Source organism: Delphinapterus leucas, chromosome 3 (genome assembly GCF_059928025.1).
Source record: "Delphinapterus leucas isolate spDelLeu-1000000601 "Yukka" chromosome 3, BTC_Dleu_Yukka2, whole genome shotgun sequence".
Taxonomy (NCBI): Eukaryota; Metazoa; Chordata; class Mammalia; order Artiodactyla; family Monodontidae; genus Delphinapterus; species Delphinapterus leucas.
Genome location: NC_143131.1, coordinates 41723337 through 41749417, shown reverse-complemented (window position 1 = coordinate 41749417; position 26081 = coordinate 41723337). Strand labels below are relative to the sequence as shown.

Here is a 26081-nt window from a genome sequence, read left to right as displayed (position 1 = left end):
ATTCTGTTGTTAAAATTATCAAAATGATTTTAACTTTATTTGCTTATATGTCTGCCTTCACCCCAGACTGTGAGGTGCTTACTCATTTCTGTATCTCTGTCTTAATCAGATTATGTGGCAGATAGTAGGAATATATTAAATATGAAAAATGAGGAACTATTTTCTGATTGAGTTAAAGTGTAACTTTAGTCATGGATTATAGGGAAATTTATAGAGAAATCATTTTTTGTTCCTATTATTTACTTTCTCAAGAACAAGACATTCAGTGTTTAGTTGCTTTGCAGAAAACAGTACCATTCTCTAATAATTATAAGCTTTTTAGCATTCTTTCTTATAAGTCACAGACTATTCTAGCAGTTACTTGCTAGCTTTGAGGTTGGAAAATGAGGGAAAAGCATTCACTAGTCTAATTATGAATTATTTCAAAGGTCAGAGCATAAGAGCACAAACTACACTAGTGCCTTTCAGAGAATGGAAAGGAATGAACATCTATTTGATGAAATAAATATTATAATGAGGAGAGCAAAAATAGCCGAACGACTGTATCAAACATTTCTGGAACAAACAAGAATGATAAGGAAGTGTTAAATAAGTCTTCTATGATTTTCTGATCCTGTATATTTTAAGATATTGTAACACATAAAACTGATCAGAGAGTGGATTCTACATTGATATTAATTCACTTCTTCACACTGAAATTCAGTACACTGAGCACAGTCCATACAGAGACAAGACTGTTTCCATACAGTCTAACTCCCCCACCAACACTTTTAGAAAACTAGGTTAAAGATAGAAGTTGTACTCTGAGGTTTGTTTTTTTTTTTTTGTGGTACGCGGGCCTCTCACTGTTGTGGACTCTCCCGTTGCGGAGCACAGGCTCCGGACGCGCAGGCTCAGCGGCCATGGCTCACAGGTCCAGCCGCTCCGCGGCATGTGGGATCTTCCCGGGCCGGGACACGAACCCGTGTCCCACTGCATCGGCACGCGGACTCTCAACCACTGTGCCAGCAGGGAAGCCCAACTCTGAGTTTTGACTCATGCTCCCTTCCTAGTGATCTTCTATTGAATGCTTCTTTAGGCAGCTGCTTCACAGGCTGTAAAATCCAGTGCTGGGGCCTGTGGCAACCACAGACAGGTTAACAGTTTGCATGGTCTACATTTACACATCTGGGTATGTCTGGCCTCAAGATGTCCCAAGAGTTTTCTCTGACGCTTTATTATTCTCTGACTTTGTTTTTACCTGGACATGTTAAGATCTTGATAAACTCCCAAAGAGGTTAATTATTGTTATTTTCTCTTTTGGTTATAGCCATCCTAGTGGGTGTAAAGTAGTATCTCATTGCAGTTTTGGTTAGCAAGCTCCTAATGACTAATGATGGTGAACATATTGTGCTTATTGGTCACTTGTATATCTTCTTTGGAGAAATGTCTATTTAAATATTTTGCCCATTTTTATATTGGGTTATTTGTCATTTTACTGTTGAGTTGTGAGAATTCTTTATATATTCTGGATATTAGACCCTTATCATATATATTATTTTCAATTATTTTCTCCCATTCTGTGAGTTGTCTTTTCACTTTCTTGATAGTGTCTTTTGAAGCACAAAAATTTATAATTTTGATGAAGACTGATTTATCTATTTTCATTTGGTTGTTGGGTTTTTGGTGTCATGTCTAAGAAACTGCTAATCCAATGTCACATATTGGACCTTGCCTTTCCACATTAGTTTTAGGATCAGCTTGCTTGTTTCTGCAAGAAAAGCAGTTGGAATTTTGATATAGATTTATTGAATTTATAGATCAATTTGGGAAGTACTGCCATCTTAGGAATATAAAGTCTTCAACACTGGCTGTCTTTCCGGTTTTTAGATCTTCTTCCATTACTTTCAACAATGTTTTATAGTTTCTATTTCTATAATTCCTCTTTACCTTTGTCCATATGGCCAACTTTGGAACCTGCTGCTACTTGTTTGGGGAATGTAATAATTATTCATTCGTTGGAGTAATCAGTCTTCGGGTCTAGAAGTAGTGTTGGAAGAAGTGCAGGCGTTGAGGGGCTGAGCAGAGAAATGGTGAAAGGAAAAGGAAATTTCAGATAAAAACCAAGAGATAGGAAAAGGAATTCTACTTATGATTGAAATGACTGAAGTAGTTAATGAATAAATAATTGATGACAGCATCAACTACTTGAAATTAACTTTTTCTTGAACCAACAACTATGTCTTTTACAAAATCACTCTTGAGAATTAAATTCAATGATAATACTGCTATTGCTCAGATAATTTATTGAACCTCTTGTTTCAGAATTGCATTCAAGGAATGCTCTCATGGTGGTGGTATTTTCTGAAGATCATTACTACTTTATTAAAAGAAGTGAATGTAATTATAATATAATAATGTTACTTTCTTAATGGAAGTTGAAAATTATAGTGATAATCTATTGAGATATTAACTTGTGCTTAATTCTAGGGATATTTTTTCCTCCCCAATTCCCAGGGAGTAGGTAGGCTTTTTTGCTCTTTCATCTTAGGGGAGCTTTCATCAAGAAGAGACGTTTGGTCTATTAGTTTTGGTTCTCAAGTATGCATACCATCTTCCGGGCTGGCTCCGGCCTAACAGTCACAATCAGATACATCTGTTTATCCAGCCATCCACAGTTCTGTGCAGTCTGCCTCTTTGCAAGGTAGATTTGGGGAGGTATAATGAAATGTACAAAGGCTATATTTAGAATCAAAGTAGTAGGGAGAAAAAAAAGATTATTATTCTAGAAAACCTAGACTGGAAAAAGCTATAGATTGAATTGTGTCCCCCCAAATTCATATGTTGGAGTCCTAACCCCAGTACCTCAGAATGTGACCTTATTTGGAAATAGGGCTGTTGCAGGTATAATTAATATCAGATCATACTGGAGCATAGTGGGTGCCTAATTTAATATGACTGGTATCCTTATAAAAAGGATAAATTTGGACACAGACACTCACATAGTGAGTATAGAAAGAATGCCATGTGAATATGAAGGCAGAGATTAGGGTGATGCATCTACAAACCAAGGAACCACCAGAAGCCAGGGGAGAGGTCTGGAAGAGTCCTCACTGTCCTCAGAAAGAACCAGCCCTGCCAAGACCTTGATCTCAGACTTCAAGCCTCCACAACTGGGACAATAGATTTCTGTTGTTTAAGCCACCAATCTGTGACAGTTTGTTATGGCAACCCTAGCAAACTAATACATGATCTTAAACATAAAATTTGTTTTTCTACTTAGACGACCTCTCTTCTTTTTCAAAATTGTATTTTGAACTTGATTGGTTGTGTTGTGTATGACATAGACTTTTACACATTTTCTTAGCCATCCAAGTTGAATGATAAATACTATTTTTCCATATTTTAAAATATCAACCTGAATGGCATATATAGGATATGGAATGGCCCTCTCAGTTCATAAGCTGCACCCCGTTCATACACAAAGTGCTTACCAAGCAAATGAAATTCACAAATATACCACCTTGAACTTATTTTACTCATCTCCCTTTATTAGTGGTTTGACCTTGACTTCACCCTGGTTTTGATTCCTTAAAAAGGGGAGAAAATTTGGCGTGGCTCCCAATTATATTTGGCCTTTTGCAATTTGTCTTCCTTAGAACTTCCTTCCTCTCTTCCCTCCCACCCACTCCAGTTAATTCAACAGTGGTTTATTAACTACCATTGCTGCAATCTCTGTACATTTTTTTCAACAACTACTTCTAAGGGATCCATGTTAAGTAGGCAGTGTGCTAGGCACTGGGAATATAGCAGTTCACAAGACACAAAATGGTCCTTGGAAAGAACCCTCGGGCACTGTGTTGAGGTTTACAAAAGAATCACAGTATAACATTTTGTGGCCTAAAGTTTTGGGCTATCTTCTTTTTACTGTAAATAATTATAGTGGCTTTAATGATGCACCAATTCAGACATGATTATGTATCTCCTATATACATACCAAGGAGATCACAACATCCTGGGTATGTAAAATTATGGAATCAAGGTTTCTTCCAGGCTAATAATCATAATATCCCGGCAACCCAAAGGACCTTCTCTTACTAAAAAAAATTTTTATCCAAGTAATACATGCAGAGAATATAAGAAATCATAGAAAACTAAGTTTTCTTGCTGAAAAACTGTCCCTTCTCCTACCCTACTCTAGCCCATGCTCCAGAGGCAACAACTTTCCACTCTTAGAACTTTTTCCCCCTGCTGCTTCTTCCATATTTATAAATAATATTCCTGATATTCTTGATATATTCATTTTAGATATAATTTATTGAGTTCCTGTTGTCATAGTTAAAAATTTCATCCTTCCCAGCACCGCCTTGTCATCACCACATTCCACCATCCCTTCTCATCAGCCTGCCCTTAGAGTTCTACAGCACATTTTGGTTAAACAGGCATGTCAACACTGTTATGGTTATGTAAATAATAACCATTGCTATTCTAAGTTTCTTTCTCAGACAACTTTTGGCTTCTCCTATGATTAATAATTGCCTGTTTGAAAGATACCTCTGTTTAGTGTGTAGACTTTGAATAATCCCCCTGTTTTCAACCAGGTGTCTCCCCCAAAGCCTTGCCTGCCCTGATGCTTGGTGACCCTACCTCAGAGCCCCTCAAGGTTTCTGCTGAGTTAAATAACTCACTTGAGGGGGGGTGCTTCTCCCATGCGGATACTTAAGTTGTCACTTCCTCTGCTTTACTCAGTCAGTAACCAGACTTATATCTACTTAATAGCATCAATACTTTTTTCTTACATTGGAATTTTAAAAAGATTTGGGAAAGAAAAGAAATTTAATATGCATATTCAGAAGTCCAAAATTCCTCTCTTAATAAATCATTCATTTCTCTCTAGTGGACTCAAGACCAAGAGGCATCTCTGTCCAAGCCACCCCCAGTGTAGGCTCATTCATTCTCATCTCAAACATGTGATATAATAATTTACAATTTTCTTTCTTCAGCTTCTATCTCTCCCTCTCTTCCAACCTTTTCCATTTTACAAGTGGTTCTTAGATTGAAGGAAAAATGTAAAATGGTATAATCTTCTCAGTGGGTGAAGATTCTTACATATATGAATTGCACTCACTGTAATAGAAAATTAAAGTCAATAATCTAAATTCTAATAACTTCCCTCACCTCAGTACATCTATGACAAATGAAATAGTTTCTGAATTGATAAAGCAGCACAAATTATACTAGGGAGAGAAAGGGCTTTCAAAGTCCAGAATGCTGAGGGATTAATTTATTATCTGAATTCATTCTCACTGATGGCCTGAATTTACATATCAATATATTTGTGTAATTAAATGAGATGCCTACTTTAGTCTGGGTGCTAAAAGACCAGAGAGATGGAGTCTAAATTGGGAATCTTCAGCAAAATTTAAACTTTCTGGGTGGAAGTGGCAGCCTTCTATAGTTGATATTCTCAGACTGCTTTATTTGTAATCTTATTGATTGCTTGGCATGTCACATTCCAGGAGTTCTGTAAATAAATTAGCTCTCATACAGCAAAGTAACTTTGTGATGGGTTAGTGCTAGCTAATAATTTCATTATTAATCAAGATGACCAGGATTCTTGCTCAGACTATTTTGAGACATGTTGGCTTTAAGAGGACAAAGGCAGCATCTTTCTTGTTTCTAGAATAGGGCTTGCCACACAGTGTTCCAAAGATCCTCCAAAGTATTCCACCATTGGCACTTCCTGATTTAGCCCAGGCAGGAGGCAGTCTCTAATGGCTACCCTCTGGATCACTCTGATTCCATTTTCTAGGAGAGCAAGATTCCATCATCTGGAAGTTGTCCTGCCTCATATATATGCAGGGAATAAAAAGATCCTTGATATTCCTACAGGCAACCTATATCATAAATACATCTTACCTGAGAGGAAAAGGATCTGCTTCATGTTAGGTTGTAACACTGGGTGAGGCAGACATAGGACCTTATACATCTAGTGGACCACATTATCTCCAATGTCTAGCAGAGAGTGGACACTCAGCAAATATTTGCTAGCTGGCAACATGTCTTTTCCATCATAGAATTTACAGTCCAGCTGGCAAAGAAACCATGTAATAAGAAATTATAATGAACTATGATAAGTACAGAGGAAAGTGGGGAGTCAGTGAAGAGCTCCCGGAGAAAGTGATGTTGGAGTGAAGGATGAGTGGGACTCAGCCAACCAGCAGTGGCTGGGTGGGTAATAGAGAGACTGTGGGAGGAGGGGACCATTGCAGCAGGGAATGTTCCAGCAAGAGGGAGTAGCGCGAGCCAAGGCTTGGAGAAGGGACAGAATTTAGAAAGAAATTGACTGTAACTGGACAATAGAATGAGTGGATGTCTAAAAATAAAGAGGAGGCAATAAGGGAGAGTCATAAAATCTGCATTTAAGAGTTTGGGTTTTATTCTAAATGCCATGGGTAACTCTTGAAGGGTTTTAAGCCAGGGAGTGACAGAACCTTCCATGACAGCTGGCAGACTGTTCTCACAGGGACTTGGATTCTTGAACTTCCGTGGAAAAGCTGAAGGGCAAACATCATCTCTTTCCTTGGCCATATTCCAGGGTCTATTTTTGAATATTGGCAAACTAAAATTCATAACTCCTACTGAAAGTAAAATAACTCCTTGGATCTGATCTTGCCTAGTCTTAATTACTTTCCAGAGTCCGTGTAAAATTGACACCTGGTATTTATTAAGGTGGAATCTATTCCTCAAGGCTCCTGGAAGTCAGGCCATATCAAAGAACTTGCTCAAGCCCCAGATATTTCTCTCCAGCTGTGCCTAACTCCTTACAGATAACATTTCCTAATCTTGTGGGGTTTGAGAATTTGTTACAGAAATGCAAGCTGGACTAGATTTAATACTCAAATCAGGATATATCATTTCACTAAGGCAATATCCCAAGTTGATATTTATTCTTTTCCAAGATCACCAGAACTTTGTGGCAGGCTATTTTGTTCCACCAATCAGGTTGTTGGAGGAGGCCACTGAAGTCTACTCTGGTAAAATTGAACCAGGTGATTATCATGAGAGTCTTTGTTGCAGTGTCTCCCCACTCTTTCCCATCAAGCGCATGTTTATTAGTGCTGGAACAGCATTGCCTGTTGTTCTCCTGACAGTGAAAACCAGCTGTGCATCAGTGCCAGACTGGCTCCTCCAGTGTTTCCTCCTAGAGCAGTGCTTGTGACTACTCTGACTTTCTTTGGCTCTCTGTCTCCCCTCTATTTCCCCTGGGCCCTGGTAATAGAGTTCCAGTGATGGAAGAAGCACAGAAAATGCTTGGTAATCAGATGGACCCGGGTTTCAATCTTGATTTTATTATCTACTCAGTAAAATATCTAGGGCATAATATTTATTTTCTCAGCTTCATTGTCCTCACTTGTAAGACAGGGTAACACTATCCAATATACAAGACTGTTGAAAGGATGAAATGAGGGGATATGAATGAAGTGCCTAGCACAATGCGCGGCACATTTAATGCTCAATAAATGGCAGATGCTGCTACATTCGTGAGAAAAATGTTAACCTTTGGCATCTTATCATTAGAAAACCAAGTCTGAACGTTAAAATTAGCTAGCACTCCAGGCTAGAGGAGCGTATGCAAATCACATGCAGATGTGGCCTTCACTCTGGGGAAAATCCCAAAAGACAGCTACTTCCTGTCATCAAGAAGAAAATGTCACAGAGATTGAGGAAGCAATTGTCTGTGTGAGAGATTTGAGATATTGTGTGGTTTTCGTTTTTTTTTTTTTCTTGCCGTACGTGGGCCTCTCACTGTTGTGGCCTCTCCCGTTGTGGAGCACAGGCTCCGGACGCGCAGGCTCAGTGGCCATGGCTCACAGGCCCAGCCGCTCCGCGGCATGTGGGATCTTCCTGGACCAGGGCACGAACCCGTGTCCCCTGCATCGGCAGGCGGACTCTCAACCACTGTGCCACCAGGGAAGCCCATGTGTGTTTTTCTTTAATTGAGGTATAGTTGATGTGATATGTTTTCCTCTTACTGATTCTTAGTTTCCTCATCTGTAAAATTAATATTTTAGATTAAGTGACTTCCAAATAGTTTTAGCTCCATGTTTCTAAAGTACCAGGGATGTGTTTTAACCACATTACAGTTTTACTAAGGGCTAAGGCCTAGCGGGTGGGATAGGGAGGGTAGGAGGGAGACGCAAGAGGGAGGGAATATGGGGATATATGGATACGTATAGCTGATTCACTTTGTTATACAGCAGCAACTAACACACCATTGTAAAGCAATTATCCTGCAATAAAGATGTTACAAAAAAATCTACGTACAGCTAAGAACACAGTTGTACAGTCTTATGTGTGTATATGTGGTACCAATAGAGTACATAAAAAGATCCATATTCGAGAATATTTATTTTTGGTTTTCATGTTGTTCAAAAATTTTAGTCATGATCACCACGGGGATTTTAAGAAGAGCTTACTCCTAACTCCACCCATATTGATGATGGCTTGACTTTGCCTCTTTCCTCAACAGTCTCGCAGTCTTGAGGAAACCTGCCATACTTTTTTATGTGAATAAGTAATTCAAGTGGTTGGTGTAATTGGTGTGTGTGTGTGCACTAGAGACAGACCCTTTGACTTCAAAGGTTGGCCCAGATTTTATGAAGAATATTAAAGGCCCTGCCTGTTCCAAACGTATGTCCTACTAATCCAACATGGATTCTTCTTTTAATGTCCCATATTGTGTGTCTCTTTAAATATTATCAAACCCCATGACTTCAACTACCACTTAATATTGTAACTCCGCCCCCCTCCCAAGTAGTTCTAGCTCTTCAGAGAAAGCTCGAGTCCAAAAGCATGTATTTCAAATGAAACCAGTGTATTCAGCACACTGCTAATAAGACAAGATGATTGATTCCTTTTCATTTGTTCTGAGTGCAGTTTGCTTCCTTATTGTTATGAGTGGTTTATCACATTGGTAACGCATCTTACTTCAATAGTCACTTTTTGTTTTGACAGACGGCTTGTAGAAAACTATGGTGGTATGTGAAGTAATGGGGGTTGGCATTAGTATTTTTAGCATGAATTGCAGGTCAGGCTAGACATTGTTAGGGAATGAAACAGTAGTAAAATAAGCAGGATATGCACATAGGAATGCATTTATAATTAGAAAAGTTGGAAAGTACCTGTATTATTACTGCTGGCTGATAATTTTGCCTAACATTTGATAGCTTAAAAAACACCCTTGGGGGGGCTTCCCTGGTGGTGCAGTGGTTGAGAGTCTGCCTGCTGGTGCAGGGGACGCGGGTTCGTGCCCCGGTCCGGGAAGATCCCACATGCCGCGGAGCGGCTAGGCCCGTGAGCCATGGCCGCTGAGCCTGCGCGTCCAGAGCCTGTGCTCCGCAACGGGAGAGGCCACAACAGTGAGAGGCCCGCCTACCGAAAACAAACAAACAAAAAACAAAACAACAACAACAAAAAACACCCTTGTACTTCCCTGGTGGCACAGTGGTTAAGAATCCGCCTGCCAATGCAGGGGACACGGGTTCGAGCCCTGGTCTGGGAAGATCCCACATGCTGCAGAGCAACTAAGGCCGTGTGCCACAACTACTGAGCCTGCGCTCTAGAGCCCACGAGCCACAACAACTGGAGCCCTCAAGCCTAGAGCCCGTGCTCTGTAACAAGAGAAGCCACTGCAATTAGAAGCCCACGCACCACAACGAAGAGTAGCCCCCGCTCGCCGCAGCTAGAGAAAGCCTGCACGCCGCACCGAAGACCCAATGCAGCCAAAAATAAATAAATAAAGGTATATAAAAAAAAAATAGAGAAACAATTATTAAAAAAACCCAAAACGCCCTTATATTAGACTCTTGGTTATTCTATGTATTTCTGAGACTGGGCTATATGTACAAACAAGTTTGCCTGTTCTGATCGAATTGCCTGTAAAACATTGGTTTAAAAACCCCTCAAGTCAGTGAATAATTAATTTTACTGTTTTTTTTTACTAACTTGATATTTCTTTTTACTAAAGAATAAATCAAATAATTAAATTGGTTTGTGTATGAAAAAACTCTATGTGTGTAGCCTTCATTTTTTTGGAAGTTGAACTCTCTCAAAGTTCAATGTCAGTATTCCTCCCAGGTTTACATGTATTCCTCCTGGGACCCTTGTTCCTTACTGGACCTCTGCTTCTGTTACTAGCAGCTTCAGTGGTCAGAAATTTATCAGGGAAATACTGGGAAAGTGGCAGGGAAGAGGAGACTAAAGTTTAGAACAAGGAGCTACGAGGAAGGGAATAGATATTGTCGAGCTGGAAAGAGAGGGCATGAGAAGGCCTGGGCGAAGAATTAGAAAGCAGATGGTAGAGTTAGGCTGAGTCACAGATAAGGATGCTATAGTTGCTATTTAAGACTAAAAGCCTGGACCAGAAGAGCCAGAGTACTGGGGATAGATGAAACCGATGATCAAAAACAGGAGATTGTCACTGAGTAAGAAGGATAAGTGAATAAGTGAAAACTAGAGGTTAAGATGAGGTCACAGTTAGAAAAATTACCAGGAGAGCAGCGGCAGACACAGGTCCAAGAAATAAGAGAGATTTAAAACTAAATTCAGTCAACCCCACAAGTCTATTTCCTGCTGAAGCAGGACCAAAAGCATCCAAAGGCCTTGAAGGTTAAGATCAATGCCATCCTCAACAAGTCACCATCCTAACAGATATCAAGAGTAGGAGAGGGGGTAAGTGGTGCAGAGGTGCTTAATTTGAGATGCTCAAATTAAGTCAGTCATTTTAAAGGCATGTGTTGACTTTGTAATTATATTTTCCAAAGAAAAATTTTAATGGGTGGCTTGATATTATGATATAGAGTCTGACAATAGGAGAAAAGTATTTAATATTAGGGCTCTCTCAGAATATCCAGGCCAAACAGTTGCTGCGGTTACTCTGGAGTGGAAAAAAAGACAAGAAGAGTGATTTTGTGTAGCATTAAGAATTAACTTACAAATAGAAGCCTCAGTCCCCCACAAAAGGGACTAATGTGATTCATGGCTCCAACGACCACATAAAAAAAAGTAACACATCTTCTATTAGACTAAAACTGAAATGCTTGGATAGGCCACTGTGGTCATAAAAAACAAAGACTTTAATCTGCTAATGTTTATATTTTATAGAAAATATCTATCACTGAGTTCTCAAAGGGTCATAGAGTACTGAAAAATGATGTACTGATAAAATACAGCATAAGGAATATGGTCAATAATACTGTAATATCAATAAATTTGTATGAAGACAGTTATTAGAATTACTGGGGTGGTCATTTCCTAGTGTATTTAAATGTTGAATCACTATGTTGTACACCTGAAACTAACATAATATTGTTCATCAACTGTACTTCAACAAAAACAAAAAAACCCTGTAAGATTCCACAATTGAAAAAACATAGAAGAGTGATAATAGAGTCATTTTTGAGCCTTAAAAAGGTAGATTAGTATGAGGCAAAATAAAACAACCTAACTCTGCTGGAGGAGCAAAGTAACTCCTGAGGCCCCTTTTGAAAAGGAACATTCTATTCGAAGCTCCTTTGAAGACAGTAAAGCAAGAAGACTTTCTGGGGGGTTTGATTTGCAGTCAATAATGTACTGCCAGTCTCTCAAATATAAATACTTGTAGGCAACCCACTGTGATGCAAGGGTGTTTTACTAGCCAAGTCTGGGGTCATTGAGCAGTAAGAAACTTTAGAAAAGTGAGCATTATAAGACATGAAATATAGGACTGTCCATTTTTTTTTCTTTGTGATCTTAATTATTTGGAGATAACTTCTAAAATCCTATTTGTAAAATTTTCCATTCAAATTAAGTCAGTAATTGTACTTAAAACCCCATCTAGTGACCTGGAGAAGTAGCATATATTTCTCCTCTAAAATGTACTTTCATATATACTTAGGTTGTTTTTATAGAATCTTAATAATCTGAAAATGGCTTACAAACACGGCTTGCCTTTTTATCTATGAAGACAGTAGTCTGATAAATTTAGCAAAATTTTTGGGTTTAATAGAAGGCCTGCTCGTAATTGTACAGGTTGCTGGAAAATATCTTGAATTTCATCTCATACCCAAATATGAGAGCAACTAGACTTGTGCTAGTCTCTTTTTATGAGGGAGCCAACAAGATGTCTTACGTTTCACCAACACAACCTACATAGACAGCATATGGGCAGAGGGATTCCTATAGCAATGTCTAATGCAGTGCTTCTCAAGGTGAGGTTCAAGGGCCATGTGTTTTGGAATCTCCATAGATGCTAGTTAAAAGTGTGGATCCCTGGGCCTCATTCTCAGATAACGATCCCTGGTGAGAAATTATAGGAATCAGAATTCCTAACCAGCTCCCTAAGTGATTCTAATGCACTGTGAATCAGAGAGCTCCTGTTAATGGCTCTTTTGCTCATTCTTTGGACAAATACAAAGGTGTTTTATTGCTTACCTTGATTATCAGGATCTGGGGGCAAGGAGCAACCTTTTCCCGAATCCTTCTGGCAATCTGAGCTTGGAACAATTGCAGGCAACCAGCGAAGGCCTCCTTCTAGTGTAACCTGAGATGCTCTCTCTCTTGGAGTTTTGCAATTTCAAGTGGAAGATTGTTTTGCTGTTTTAAGACTTTACAGTTTTCCACTTTATAGCTTTTCCCATCCAACTGTGAGGAAAAGACTTAATGTGCTTTTTGTTTTAATTTTTTTTATTTCTGTGTTTTCTTTCCCCTTTTATTCAGGACCTCTTTGTAATTTCACTATACATTTGTTCAACTGAGAAATAAGCACACTTAATTTTTGCTTTTTTGCTTATGATGATTGCTTTCTATGTTTTAGTACCCTCTTTTCTCTCCCTTGTTTTCTTTGATACTTTTGAGACTTTTTTTTTTTAATGTTAAGTAACCTTTTTCTCAGGGCAATATCTTTTAAAAAATCTTCCTTCAGGGTAATTGTGTCTTTTCTCCTTTACATCTGGTTTTCTGGGTACTGGTTAGGGAGGGACCCTGGCCTGGTTTCTGCTTCCTTTCAGACTGAAAGATAAGATAATGAGGAGGGACATCGCTGTCCCAGATGGGCTCTGGCTCTGGCTCCTGATTTTGCAAATGCTGGATTTTCTCACCCTTTCTTTTCTCACACAAGACCTCACAAAAGCAGAACTTCCGTGGTCCTTGTGGCCCTTTCCAGGAAGGAAAAAAATATCTTTTCTCTCCTAGTTTTCTCTTTCTCCTCTTACTTCTTCTTCTTTTTAAGCTTACTTTAATGTTGATATGCTCAAAAAGAAAAAAATAAATTTTACTGTATTTTTCCAGAATTTTTGATGACTTAAGGAGTTCAGAGAATAGTAGGAATAGAGGTTAGAAAGGAATTCTGGGCCACTGGTTTTCAAAACACTTGGTAACACATACCCATAAAAGTAGTTAATAATTTTACAATCTGAACTCTACTCACTACTATGAAAGGCATTTCCTTAGTTTTACACTCTGAACATAATGCTTACATTTACCCTTATTGGGTTTGACAACTACCTTATCAGGGATAAAAGGGGGTAAATATAGATTTAATAAATTAAAATTAACAAAGAATTCTCAAACTTCATTGTATCCAATATTTTCAAGTTTCTCTCTACTGTTTTTTTTGTTTGTTTTTACAAGTACAGTTTATAAGTAGATCTGATTTACATCTTTTTTCCCCCTCTATAATTTAATTCCCTCTAAAAGTTCCGGAACATGAGTGCTTAAGTCTATAGGGTGATAATATTGTTTTTAGAAAGAGATACCATGAAGAGTTATGTGGTGTGCCAATAAGATCAGTTTTCTAGAAAATAGATTCAGGTTTGCTTCCCTATGACTGAATGATAAGGGAGGATACAGTTTTTGGTAATTCTGGGTTAGGTGATCCAATCTCATTGCTTTTGTTTCCTTTTTATTTAGTACCTTTTCATAATAGTGATAAATTTGCTACTTACTAGTTCGATTGAAGAATCAATATTATTATTATTATTTGTTTTTTTTCGGTACGCGGGCTTCTCACTGTTGTGGCCTCTCCCGTTGCGGAGCACAGGCTCCAGACGCGCAGGCTCAGCGGCCATGGCTCACGGGCCCAGCCGCTCCGCGGCATGTGGGATCTTCCCGGACCGGGGCACAAACCCGTGTCCCCTGCATCGGCAGGCGGACTCTCAACCACTGCGCCACCGGGGAAGCCCAGGAATCAATATATTTAATTTTTAAATTTTTTGCCTACAATGTTTGTTGCTTTTAGTTTAGTACCCCCTCCGGTACACACACACACACACACACACACACACACACACACCCCATTCTGGAATTTGGATTACATTAAGGTTCAGATATTCATTTCTTTCATCCAATTCTATAATTTTTTTGGACACCTCCAACTAGCAATGGGCAAGTCAAATATTTAAAAAATGCAGCCATTAAAGTAAGACAAAAAAACCTTTTACTTGTTTTTTCCCGACTTTGGATTTCCTAATGAATATAACAGACAGTAGGAATGCTTTAGGGGAATACATGCTAAACGTTATAATATCCCTATCATATTATTTCTGTTCCCTTGGTATTTGGCAGGCATTACCATGCCCTCGACTCCTCTTAGCTTTTGCCTTTTTGGCAGGAAATTTCTTTGGTTTATTCTTTTTTTAAAATATATAAATTTATTTATTTATTTGTTTGTGTGTTTTATTTTTGGCTGTGTTGGGTCTTCGTTGCTGCGCGCGGGCTTTCTCTAGTTGCGGCGAGCAGGGGCTACTCTTTGTGTGGTGCGCGGGCTTCTCATTGTCGTGGCTTCTCATTGTCGTGGCTTCTCTTGTTGCAGAGCACGGGCTCTAGAGCGCAGGCTCAGTAGTTGTGGCACCCGGGCTCTAGAGTGCAAGCTCAGTAGTTGTGGCGCACGGGCTTAGTTGCTCCATGGCATGTGGGATCTTCCCAGGCCAGGGATCGAACCTGTGTCCCTTGCATTGGCAGGAGGATTCTAAACCACTGCACCACCAGGGAAGCCCCTGGTTTATTCTTTTAATCTTAATTCTACCTGACTGGACCTCAACCCATCTTAATGGAAACATTCTTTAGAGAAGAAAAAAGGCAGCTTAGCTAGATGCTGGTTGAGGTTTCATTGAAACACCGCTTGTTAAATCTTTATGGTTAAGAAGAGGCCGGAGTGGTCTTAGTACACACAGAACTACCATATATTGTCATTTCGTTTTTCTCACAAATCCAAATAAATTGCCATTGCCATTAGTAGAGAGTTGGCAAGACTAAACTAGGCAACATATTCCGTAGAGTATTTCAGAAACATTGTCACAATAGTTAAACTGCATCAAGTTAACTCATAAAAGTGTATTCTATAATATTTGTTTCAGCAATCTTTTTAAAATGTTTCATGTCAAAAGCCTTCTACAAGTAAGTATCCACAGACTTAAAAATTCACGGTGCACAATGCTTGAATAGTGGATACTGGATGTTATAGGTTACCTGGAATGCTGAATAAATGCTAAACACAATGTTTTATGATCAAATACAGAAGTCACAGAATGGAATAGCTATACTACATTTTAACCAACCTGAAGTTTATGCTTGGCACACATTTTAAAAAGCTTAGTTTCTGGTTGAACAGTTTTCTTGTTTGAACAATTATTCCAGAAGTCTGCCTTATTTATATTAAATCCAGTCTTAACCTATTTAGTAGCTACCTTATTAAGGAAGCATTTGGAATTATGTAAGTGCTGATAAATTTCAAATTATGTAATTTAAGGAGAAACTACCACTGAATTGTACTTTAAACAGAAATGGGCTCTTCTTGCATTCATGGGCAATTTACAAGAAGCAGGAAATACTACACAGTTACCTCCTTGCCTGGCTTTCATCATGTGGTAAATGCAAGGTGAGTAACAGCTGTCACAGATAAACACGATTAGTACTAAAAGATTAGCACCAGGTATCAAAGGGCACGTGCACAGAGTCACTACCAGGTGAGTCAGGGAAATTGTAAATTAACGTATTAGCTTGACGCACATGAAATTGCCATTTTGGGGTCAGAAGCAGTGGAGTATTGGCTGTTTCATGTGACCAACCTTAGATCTTTCAGAACGAAAAAGGACCTTGGATATACTTTAATCCAAGTTTTCTTAACCTGGGGTTAATATGGACTGACCTCAAGGAGACCAGTAGCCCTAATCCATTTATTAATTCAACTGATAGCGTGGGGAAGCTTATGATGTGCCAAGTACTATGATGGTAACTGGGGATATGCATGTGAGAAAGACTAAGCCCCTTGCCCTCATGGATATTATATTTCAGTGGGAAAGCCTAGCAACTAATACATAATACATGATGTCATTACTGAATTGAATGCAGACTTGTATGTCCTATGTTCATGTATGCAATTTTCTGGAGGGAGAGTTCATTGAATTCATGAGAGTGGTTTATGATCACCAAGGGATTGAGAATCAGAAACCTATTTCACCCTCCTCATTTGATAGATGGAAACCCAGAGCACAGGTGCGGAGTGATTTGCTCATTGCCATGTGGTTCATTAATGGCTGACTTAGAATCAGCACCCAGGTGTCCTGTTTCACTATCCGTCACTATTGCACACTGTAGGGGAGGTGATCTATGATTTTTCATCCCTTTTCTGTATTTATTTTCATTTTCACGGGACCTGCATACCATTTTGACTCAACAAATTCATGCCAAGAGTTGAGAATCTGGTCACAGAGACCTCAACCCTGACTTGAGCGTTGTAATGTTTTAGTTTTGTGACTTCAGGAAATTGCAGAAACCCTCATGGCCCCAGTTGCCACATTTGTAGAGTGATGTAAGTCATAACTGACAAATTATTGTGAGGATTAAATGAGATCATTTACATACACACACACACACACACACACACACACACACAGGTGTGCCCCCCACATTACTTGGTATAATGCCTTTCACCTGATAAGCACATCAGTTATTGTTATTATTACTCTGTTTAAAATTTTATTAAGCCTGTTCTTTGGTCCCATGTCCCCAGGCTCTAAAAATTCACTCCTCCTGTCTTCACCAGACTCTGATTCGAATGGCATGATTGGACTTTTACTAAATTCAGTAAAATGCAGAGGCAGTAGTGACCAACTACTGCTACAGACTACAGAGTATGTACTCTGGGGCTTGGCTGCCTGAGTTCAAATCCTGGCTCCAGCACTTACTATGTATATAGCCTTGGGCCAGTTACACAGGTTTTTCTGGGCTTTGGTTTCCTCATACATAGAATGGTGATGGTAAGCTAGCTACCTCACAGAGTTGTTATGAGGATTAAATGAGCTAATACATGTTACAGCAGTCCTGTGAGGTGGACATTATTAGGTTTGTTTTAAATAATCAGACACTTTAACAGATTTGTCTAAAGTCACACTGCTGTATGTGGCAGAGTCATTATCTGAACTCAGAGTCAGTACTTCAGTGTTTCTCAATGTCATTAAAATAAAATAGGTAGATGGGGGAGGGCCCTCTCTCCGCAACACGGTGTTTGCAAGTCTTTGTCCTCCGGAGCTGCCCAGAGTGCCCTCTCTTCATTGGCGTTTGGCCAACCCTCTGTGACAGGACAAATGCCCTGAGGGCTTAAATATGGAAATCTAGTGGTCTCTTTTGTCATCCTGTTTGAGACTGCTTCAAATACCAGGGTTCCACCAGATTATAAACTGCTCAAGAGCATTTTATGTGTCTTCATTACTCCTAGCAGTACTGTACACAATGCTGGGCACATAGTAGATTCTCAAGAAATTTGATGCCTGTTTCAGATGAGTTTTCTCATTCTTTCTTCCTTGTGCTTTTATGTGTTGTCTGAGTTTTATATGATAAATGTGGTATTTTTTTAGTAAAAAATTAAGCTATTTTCCCTGTAAAAAAGCAACATGTGGTTTGATTGGTTGATGACTTGCCATATCTATCCCTTTGAAATCTATCCTTTCTCTTTAGTAGGCCAGGGGATGTGGCTGTCCCTGTCCAAAGGGATCCTGATTGATCTTCTCTGGTGGCAACAGGGCTCTGCCCCCTCCTTCCTGCGGGATAAAGGAGAGGCTTGGAAGAGTGGTTGGATTGGAAGGCCCTGGGGGCCAGCTGTTTTTCCCACAGTCCTTTCCTCAGTCTCTGACTCAGAGTGAAGCTGGCTCTGTTTTCTGGCCTCCTCTTTCCTCTCCATACCTCGTGTCCTAGAGTTGTTTTCCAAACAAAGAACAGGCCATGTAAAGTCTGTGACCCAAGCTTTATTGATATGGAAGACAGATGAGTGAAAAGGAAACCAGACCTCTTCCAGCATTCTGTGAACAAAACATATTTTAGAGGAAGCTAGTTCTTTTATTATGAAAGGTAGACAGTGAGGGAGGGGCTAAATTCCTAGTGTGATGTCTATCTTCTTACTCCCATCCATTCAGAAACTATCTCTACCTCAGGATCATTTTTGTTTGTTCTAAGAATTATTTTGTGTGCGGAAATGTGTGTGTGTGTTTGTGTGAGCAAGAGACATATTTTCTTTTTTATTGCTACAACTAGAGAAAGGTTTGAAATTTTTGCCTATTTCATTTTCACAAAGTTAAACCTGAAGTAAAACATACATTTTATAAATAGTGTTAATTGATGTTGCTGATAGTGCCGGGCAAAACTTGGGTAGCATTTTCCATAAAATAAGGATGACTGATTTGGCAAAGATGGAAAATATCGGATGAGAAACATTAGCCTCTTTCCAGGATCAGGGTGCCCTGTAAGGCTCTGAGGTGGTACATTGGGGAAGGTATCAAAGGGTGAGAAACAGCACAAGTGAGTAGGCAGCAAAAAGGTTGACGGCAAAGAAATCTCCAAGGACTGCAAAATATACCCTCAAACATAAACTTGAATGTAACTTATCTATATAGTTGAAGAAAATGGATATGTATATTTTCTATTACATGGGTCTTTTTGTATTTCAAAGAAGAGACACTTTCCTATCTTCTTAGGACTATTCACCTGAAGTGTCCATTGAAGTACCCCTAAATGGTAGAGGAGTAAGATGGATATCTTCAATCAGTAGAGAAGTTGGGTTTGGGAACATATTCTCAAGCAGTGTATAGGAAATTTTAAAATTATTTTGTGTCTCCTGTTTTATTTTTTTAAATCATATAAGCTTAAAAAAATCTTAAAAGAGATGTTCTAGGAGATGTATCAGACTTACTATTTGGCTTGAACCACCTTTGTCAATGTGTACCTATATGCATTTCTGTTTATTTCTGTTGAAGAAACATGGCCTTAGATGAGGGAGAGCTTTTTTTTTTTTTTTTTAAGGATAAACAGAGGCAAAAGAATAACAAGAAATTATTTGTGGTTTCTAGATTAACCCCGGGTGTCTAGGTTTGTAGGCAGGCCCAAGTCATTTGACATGGAACTCTTTTGAAGAAGAAATATGTTTTAGTCACTCTGTTCAGGAGGAGCCATGTGCATTATACATATTTTATGGAGATTTTATGTACTGAATATCTAAGTACAAGTATTTAACAAATAATATTTGCATAATGTTGTACAATATCTGACAAATAATTAGAACTTACAAAAATACTAAACATGCTTGAATTATCCTCTGAGTTAATCTGAATTATCATAAGCTGAACTGCTATGTCAAAGAATGAAAGAAGAGTGGTAGGTTTTGTCATTTGAAGGGGCCAGTATTGCCCTAAGAGCAGACTCGAAGACCAGGGAAAGAGAAACCAGAAAGTATCTCGTCACATTAGGATCTTTATCCTAAGGAGGCATGAAGAAGGCCTGGAAAGATGTAGAAGGCACATCCTGGAGAAAACCCACACCACTTTAAGGGGCCAAGTTTTATGTGCCCATGTTTGACTTAAAGACATATATTAAAAATACAATCCATACCAGGAAAGTCATGGAATTATCCATTAGAGAGCTAGAATGGACTTCAAGCAGCCATGATGTTCCATCAACATTCACATCATCTCCATATTACAGCTGGACAACTGAGGTGAAGACAGTTGCCCAAGTTCATGTGGTTCACAGTGGTAAAACAGAGATCATCACCCAGGTTTCCTGCGGCTAGTGCACAATTCTTTCAGCTTACACTCTTTTGCTTTCCCATGAGTCAAACAGTGTGGTCGGTGTCTTCTGGGTGGTGATTCAAGCAGTTTGTTTTTAAAAAATATACAACTTTAAAAGTAAGTAATGTAAGCGCTTTAGGTGATGGAGATAGCATGGTCACAACCAGCATGCTTAGGAACGCTTTTTTAAGTATGTCAGGCTTCAATATGGAGAGGCCAGTATCTTCAGTGAATGAATCATTCAAGTCCTAATTTAGTGAAAATACTACAGTCCTAGGGAATATTTTTATATGGAGTTCCCCTTAGCAGTCTAATTTTAAACAGCTGGGACTCATTTGTTAAGCTGTAGTCTATTCTACTTTTTGAAAAGACTGATATGTTTTTTGTCCCATACAGAAATGGAACTTTCCAGAAAGTCTGAACACATTGCCCTACTTGAACTGATACGATAACAGCTGCCTGGGGACCCTGCTGGGCAGCTTGGGCCTTTTGTCCTCCACCTGTGTCCTGCTATGAGAGTTATGCTGTGATAAGTACTGATTCAAGGCTGAGGGACTGGCTGCCTTCCAGGATCCCATTGTTTATGCCCTTTCTTGTATTGAATGTTCTGTTTCTGTACTTACTGATGTTGCTGAATCTGATCAAGAACCCAGGTGTCCCACCTCTTGCAGATCCATGTCATCTTGAAGGTTCAGGAATCCATAGTCTACTTGGAAAAGAGGAGTAAAGGAAGAAGGAAGGAAATATTAATTGCCTTGACTCAAAAATATGATGAGAGAACTTTGCAACATACAGAAGGTTAAAAGACTGCAGCACCTTCTTGACAGTTTGATTGTGGTTTGTTTTACATAATGCTGTTTGCTGTACGAAGACAGATCCTTATCTAGCAGAGATGAGAAGCAGAACAAGGCCCACCCTGACTTCCCACCTTGCTCTTATCAAGCTGCATGTGACAAATGAATCAACAGGAAATTTTGCTGGAAGAAGTTGATGGTTGGGCGGTTACACAGCAAGCAGCGAATGGTTTATAAATATCATGAGGCCAAGCACTGACCTTGTCCCCACTGCAATGTGTTGGGGTCCATGTTAAAAATAAGATGAGTATATGTCAAAAGCAAACCACTGGGGCTTCCCTGGGAGTCCACCTGCCGATGCAGGGCACATGGGTTCGTGCCCCGGTCTGGGAGGATCCCACATGCCGCGGAGCAGCTGGGCCCGTGAGCCATGGTCACTGAGCCTGCGCGTCTGGAGCCTGTGCTCCACAATGGGAGAGGCCACAACAGTGAGAGGCCCACGTACCACAAAAAAAAAAAAAAAAAAAAAAAAAAAGCCCCCGCTACAACCTTGGTCAAAACTAGTAACGAGCGGACATTAATAGGGATTAGGAGATTCGTAACACCCTCCCTCCCCCATACACAACTGGCTTTGAGGAGAGAAAGGACAAATAAAACTCAGTAGATTCTCTTAAGAAAAATAACCCTTCATGTTGAATAAGTTGGGTGAATATTTTATGGGTGAAGATGCTGTTCAGAGATGATTGTAAGATACATTGACTTTGTCTGGGAAGGATGTGAAGCAGCTGAGAGTCTCTGGGGACTAAAGAAAGGTGAGGACCAGACATTTAACAGAAAATGCTGTGAATGTACAGTGCACTAGCATCTCTTTAAATGTTTTTGAGAGCTAAAAATAAAGATTGGAATTCCCATTTTCCTCATGCATTTTAAAGAAAACAACTCTCTTGGCCTGGACCACATGGATTTTGGTTTGAATAGGGTTATACTCCTGTGAGCTTAGGTGCCCCAGCTCATCAGTTTGCTGAGGAGCCTGTGATGTGATTCTTGGGTACTAGCTTTTATTCTAAAAGGTTTCCTATCTCTTGTATTTCAGACCCTCTATCCCGGATCACCTGTTTATCTCTCCTTCTTGTCCCCTCATGTATGTCAGGATTCTCCAGAAAAACAGAACCAATAGGAGACATATATACACACATTGTGTATATATATATATATGTATATATATATATACATACACATATATATATATATATATAATTTACTTATACAACTACAATATGCATGTATATATATTTATACAAGCAGTTCTATTTGTATTATGGATATATGGATACAGATGCAGATGTACAGATTTGTTGTAAGGAATTGGTGGTTCACACAATTAGGGAGGTGTGACCCAGGAGAGCCAATGGTATTGTTCCAGTCCCAGGCCTGAGAGGCAGAAGAGCTGATGGTGTAATTTCCGGTCCAAGTCTGAGTCCAAGGGCAGGAGAAGACTGATGTCTCAGCTGAAAGACAGTGAGGTAGAGAGAGAGTGAATTCTTCCTTACTCCTTTTTTGTTGTATTTAGGTCCAAAAAGGATAAGATGGGGCCCACCCACCTCGGGGAGGACAACCTCTTTTACTTAGTCTACCGGTTCAGTTGCTAATCTCATCCAGAAACACCTTCACCTAGAATAACGTTTAACCAAATATTTGGGCACACTGTGGACAGGTGGACAAATAAAATTAACCGTCACACTCAGCCAGTTCTTTAAATGGCTGTTGCCTATGCTTGTACTTTTTTCTTTAGCCTTTGCATTCCGTTTCCTTCTGATAAGCCACCCCTCTGCCCCAAACATATGTGTACATGAGACAGACACTTTGCTTACGCTTCTACCCTGAATAAACACTAACTTTAAAACTTTCTACTTATCCTTTTGCAGTATTTGAGTACTCATATTATGCAGGCTGATGATAAGCTCCACTGACTTACGTTAAAGTTTAAAAGTGTTCCAGGCTGTATATTTATATTGTTACACAGACTCCACCTTTATTCTATTCCTTTTCTTCTCATGCCTACATATTATATTGCCAGCCTCTTTCCTCCTAGTTTAATGTTTCGATTGACAGTGATTTTACTTAGGGACAAGAGAATTCCCCACACAGAAGAAACATGTGTGTGTAAGGACTGATATTGAATAGGATTGAAATGCTTGGTGTTTTCAGTCAGCTACATCTTGTCTCCATCAGTGTGCTGTTGTGTCTGGGCCCCTCAGAATCCTGACTCCTTCCATGAATGAAAGAGAAAATGTTTCAATTCTGTGTTTTACTTTTCTATCTTAAGTGAAAAAGGAGTAATAGTTTAATTAATAGTTTAATGTTCTTTACATTTATCTCTGGATTTCAACCAGTTCATCTCCCAAAACTTAATGGACCTGTTTGCAAGAGAAGATGTTGGAAAAGAAGAAACATTGATCATTTCTAAATATGTTCTCAAATACTAATTAATTGTCCAGTGGGTCCAGGGCCTTGTCATTGAGAGCAAAAAATGTTAGTTGGAGGAGTGGAGAGTTGCTGTTGAGTATGCAGAAGGGTTAAGGTTACTATTCTTTATGAAAAAACATCTCACTTTGTTCTTATATCTCATGAAGAGAAATAAAACAGGTCAACAATTTATTGGAAGTAGTCACCATGTTATTATCAAAAGAGCCCTGCTCAACTAAGCATCAAATGTTACATGCTTCCACATATTAGCCATAGGACTTTTATCAGAGGAAATGCTTTAAAAAGATGAATCTCTAACATCTCAGATACTTTGATTCCTGTGTTAGATTAAGACACATTTTTGTCCAGGATAAGTGAAAGTAATACTACCAATGTATGCTCAAGACATTTTGGGATTTTAATTGAACGTCAGAATAAACATATTCATTAGGAAATTAAGCACTTTACCTAAAGATTTTTAGATCGACTTATTTGTGAGTAGATCCTTTAACTTTGTCAATTTCAATCAAATTTCCATCATTTAAAAGGGGATGATTTAGGGTTATTTGCTCCATGCAGATGTCCTCATCTGCTTGCTGCTTCTCTCCCCATAACACCTCATCACCGATACATACGCTCCTCCACTGCACTTTTTCTCAACTAGGGGCGATCAGCAGTATGTTGAACGTACATCTGTCTGACCACTGATAAAGTTGTACCATGAGGAGCCTCCTGTTGTATGCATGGTCACAAAATTCCAGATTTCAGACTCAATTTAGAGAAATCATAAAACGAAAGGGGCTTTGTATTGACTTGCCTGGGTATCAGAAAAACTGCATTTAGTACTTTTCTTATGCTAACCAGGATGACTGTTGAAAGGTAGTTTCCTCTGAACAGAAGTGTAGTGGGGAGTGGAGTCAGAATCAGTAGTGGGGACTAGAAACATGAGGTTTTCAAAGGAACTTAATATGTTACTTAAAAACTCGACCCAGCATGAGAATAAAATCAACACATACAAAATTTACCCTCTCGTAGAGCAACAGTTGTTAAAGTAATAAATTGCAAATACTACTCGATTGTGATGCACTCCTCCCTAGTAGAAAAGGCACCCACCCTTGACTTAAAACAATGTGACATCTATTCTCATAGTTTTCAGCACTGTGTACCATGTACCCAGTGAAACAAAGCTGATTATTTTTAAATACTCTTTTGGTGTGAATTCCTTTGATTTTTTTGAAGTACAGATTTTACTTTGAAGTTGACAGTGTTCAAAGCATGAGTTACAAAGACAGAGAAGGCTATTGTGTAGCATCCATGAGAAGACATTATTTCCTAACTGTATCACTTGCCACGTTTTTAGCTTTATCTGCGGTCAATTTAGCAATGCCTGAGAGCCTTCTCAATAAGAGATGTGAATATACTAATATAAAATAGAGCAATATATGTTTTCAGGTGTAAGACAAGTATGTATTGAATATACATATTCATTTACATATATATGAATATACATACACATATTTTTTTCCTTTATTTAGTAACACTTTCTCGCAATTACATGTGGCAATGGAGGGAGCTTGGGCTGGGATTTGAAGGATCTTGGTTATAGTTCAGACTATATTACCTATTAGCTATGTGACCTTGGGTAATTTTCTTAACACCCCCAGGGCTCAAATGCACCCTTTCTAAAATAAGGGGGTTGACAGAGGTTCTTAATCTTTCTTTTGGTTATGAGCTCCTATATAAGACTGATAAAATCTATAGATACTCTCCCTAGAAAAATTCATGAATGCATATTGGCACTAAATTTTGTACGCCTTTGAGGAAGGTCGTTGACTTCCTGAAGTACATACATGGATTTAAGGGTAAGAATAGCTAGACAGAACAAGTTTTGAATTTTATATTTCTGTATGATAGGATTCCTCAAATCACCTTTTGATCACGAGTACTTATTAATAATTAGAACATATTAATGAGTTCTTTGTCTATTCCTGACACCAAACCTGTGGCTTGGGCTTCTTAAGAAGGATGTTGCAGCTGGAGCTTAGCGCACAGCCTGCTAAGAGAAAATCATGTGTGTGAGTCCACACATCTCTGGAGCATCTGGAGAAAACAGAGCACTGACCCACGTTTACAAAGAAGCCAGAAAATCTGACCCGATAGCAGCTCACACAGAACAGACTTGGGGATTTTACTTGACCACAACCTCACTTTGAGCCAACAGTGTGACATAGTTTCCAAAATTGTCTGTACCAGCCCCTGTAGCCTTTAAAGAACTTGAATTTTCAAATCCTGGATGGTCAAATTCCAGGGCCCAGGACATGATATATTTACAATTTAGAGGCATGTCATGGGGATCATAATTCAATGGGTCATTGTTGGAGTGAAAAAAAATTTAAAGGAGGGGGGCAGGATGAAGAAGGATCTGGAAACTTTGCCATATGAGGAATGGTCACGAAGACGAGGAGTATTTCATCACTGTGTTATCAGGGAAGAGAAATCGAGGTTTCTGGACATGGAAAGTGGAGCCATCTTACTCTGGGTAACTCTAGAGGTTGGAACTAAGCCAGTGGCTAGATTTAATTCAGCATGAGGAAGGGCTTTCTAACAACAGTGTGCAAATATGAGATGCACTTTTTTGTAAAGCAGTAGAAGGCAGGAGATGAAGAAGAGGCTGCATGACCGCCTTGCCAGGGAGGTTTTGGAAGGGATCCAGTTTGGGGGTGGGAGTGAGAACTGTGGTTGGTGA

At 39.2% G+C, this 26081-nt stretch overlaps 1 long non-coding RNA gene across 6 annotated transcripts in view; it reads left to right on the top strand.

The window, feature by feature from the left end:
- The window catches only part of LOC111186835 (uncharacterized), a 206478-nt gene that overhangs the window by 47132 nt on the left and 133265 nt on the right, over window positions 1-26081 (top strand). Inside the window, exon 3 of one of the 6 annotated variants that reach the window (XR_002647994.3) lies at window positions 20472-26081. This exon is cut by the window's right edge and continues 46541 nt beyond it. The exons of the other annotated variants lie outside the window; for them this stretch is intronic. This is a non-coding gene — a long non-coding RNA (uncharacterized LOC111186835). The remainder of the gene's footprint in view (window positions 1-20471) is intronic. 6 annotated transcript variants of the gene reach the window in all.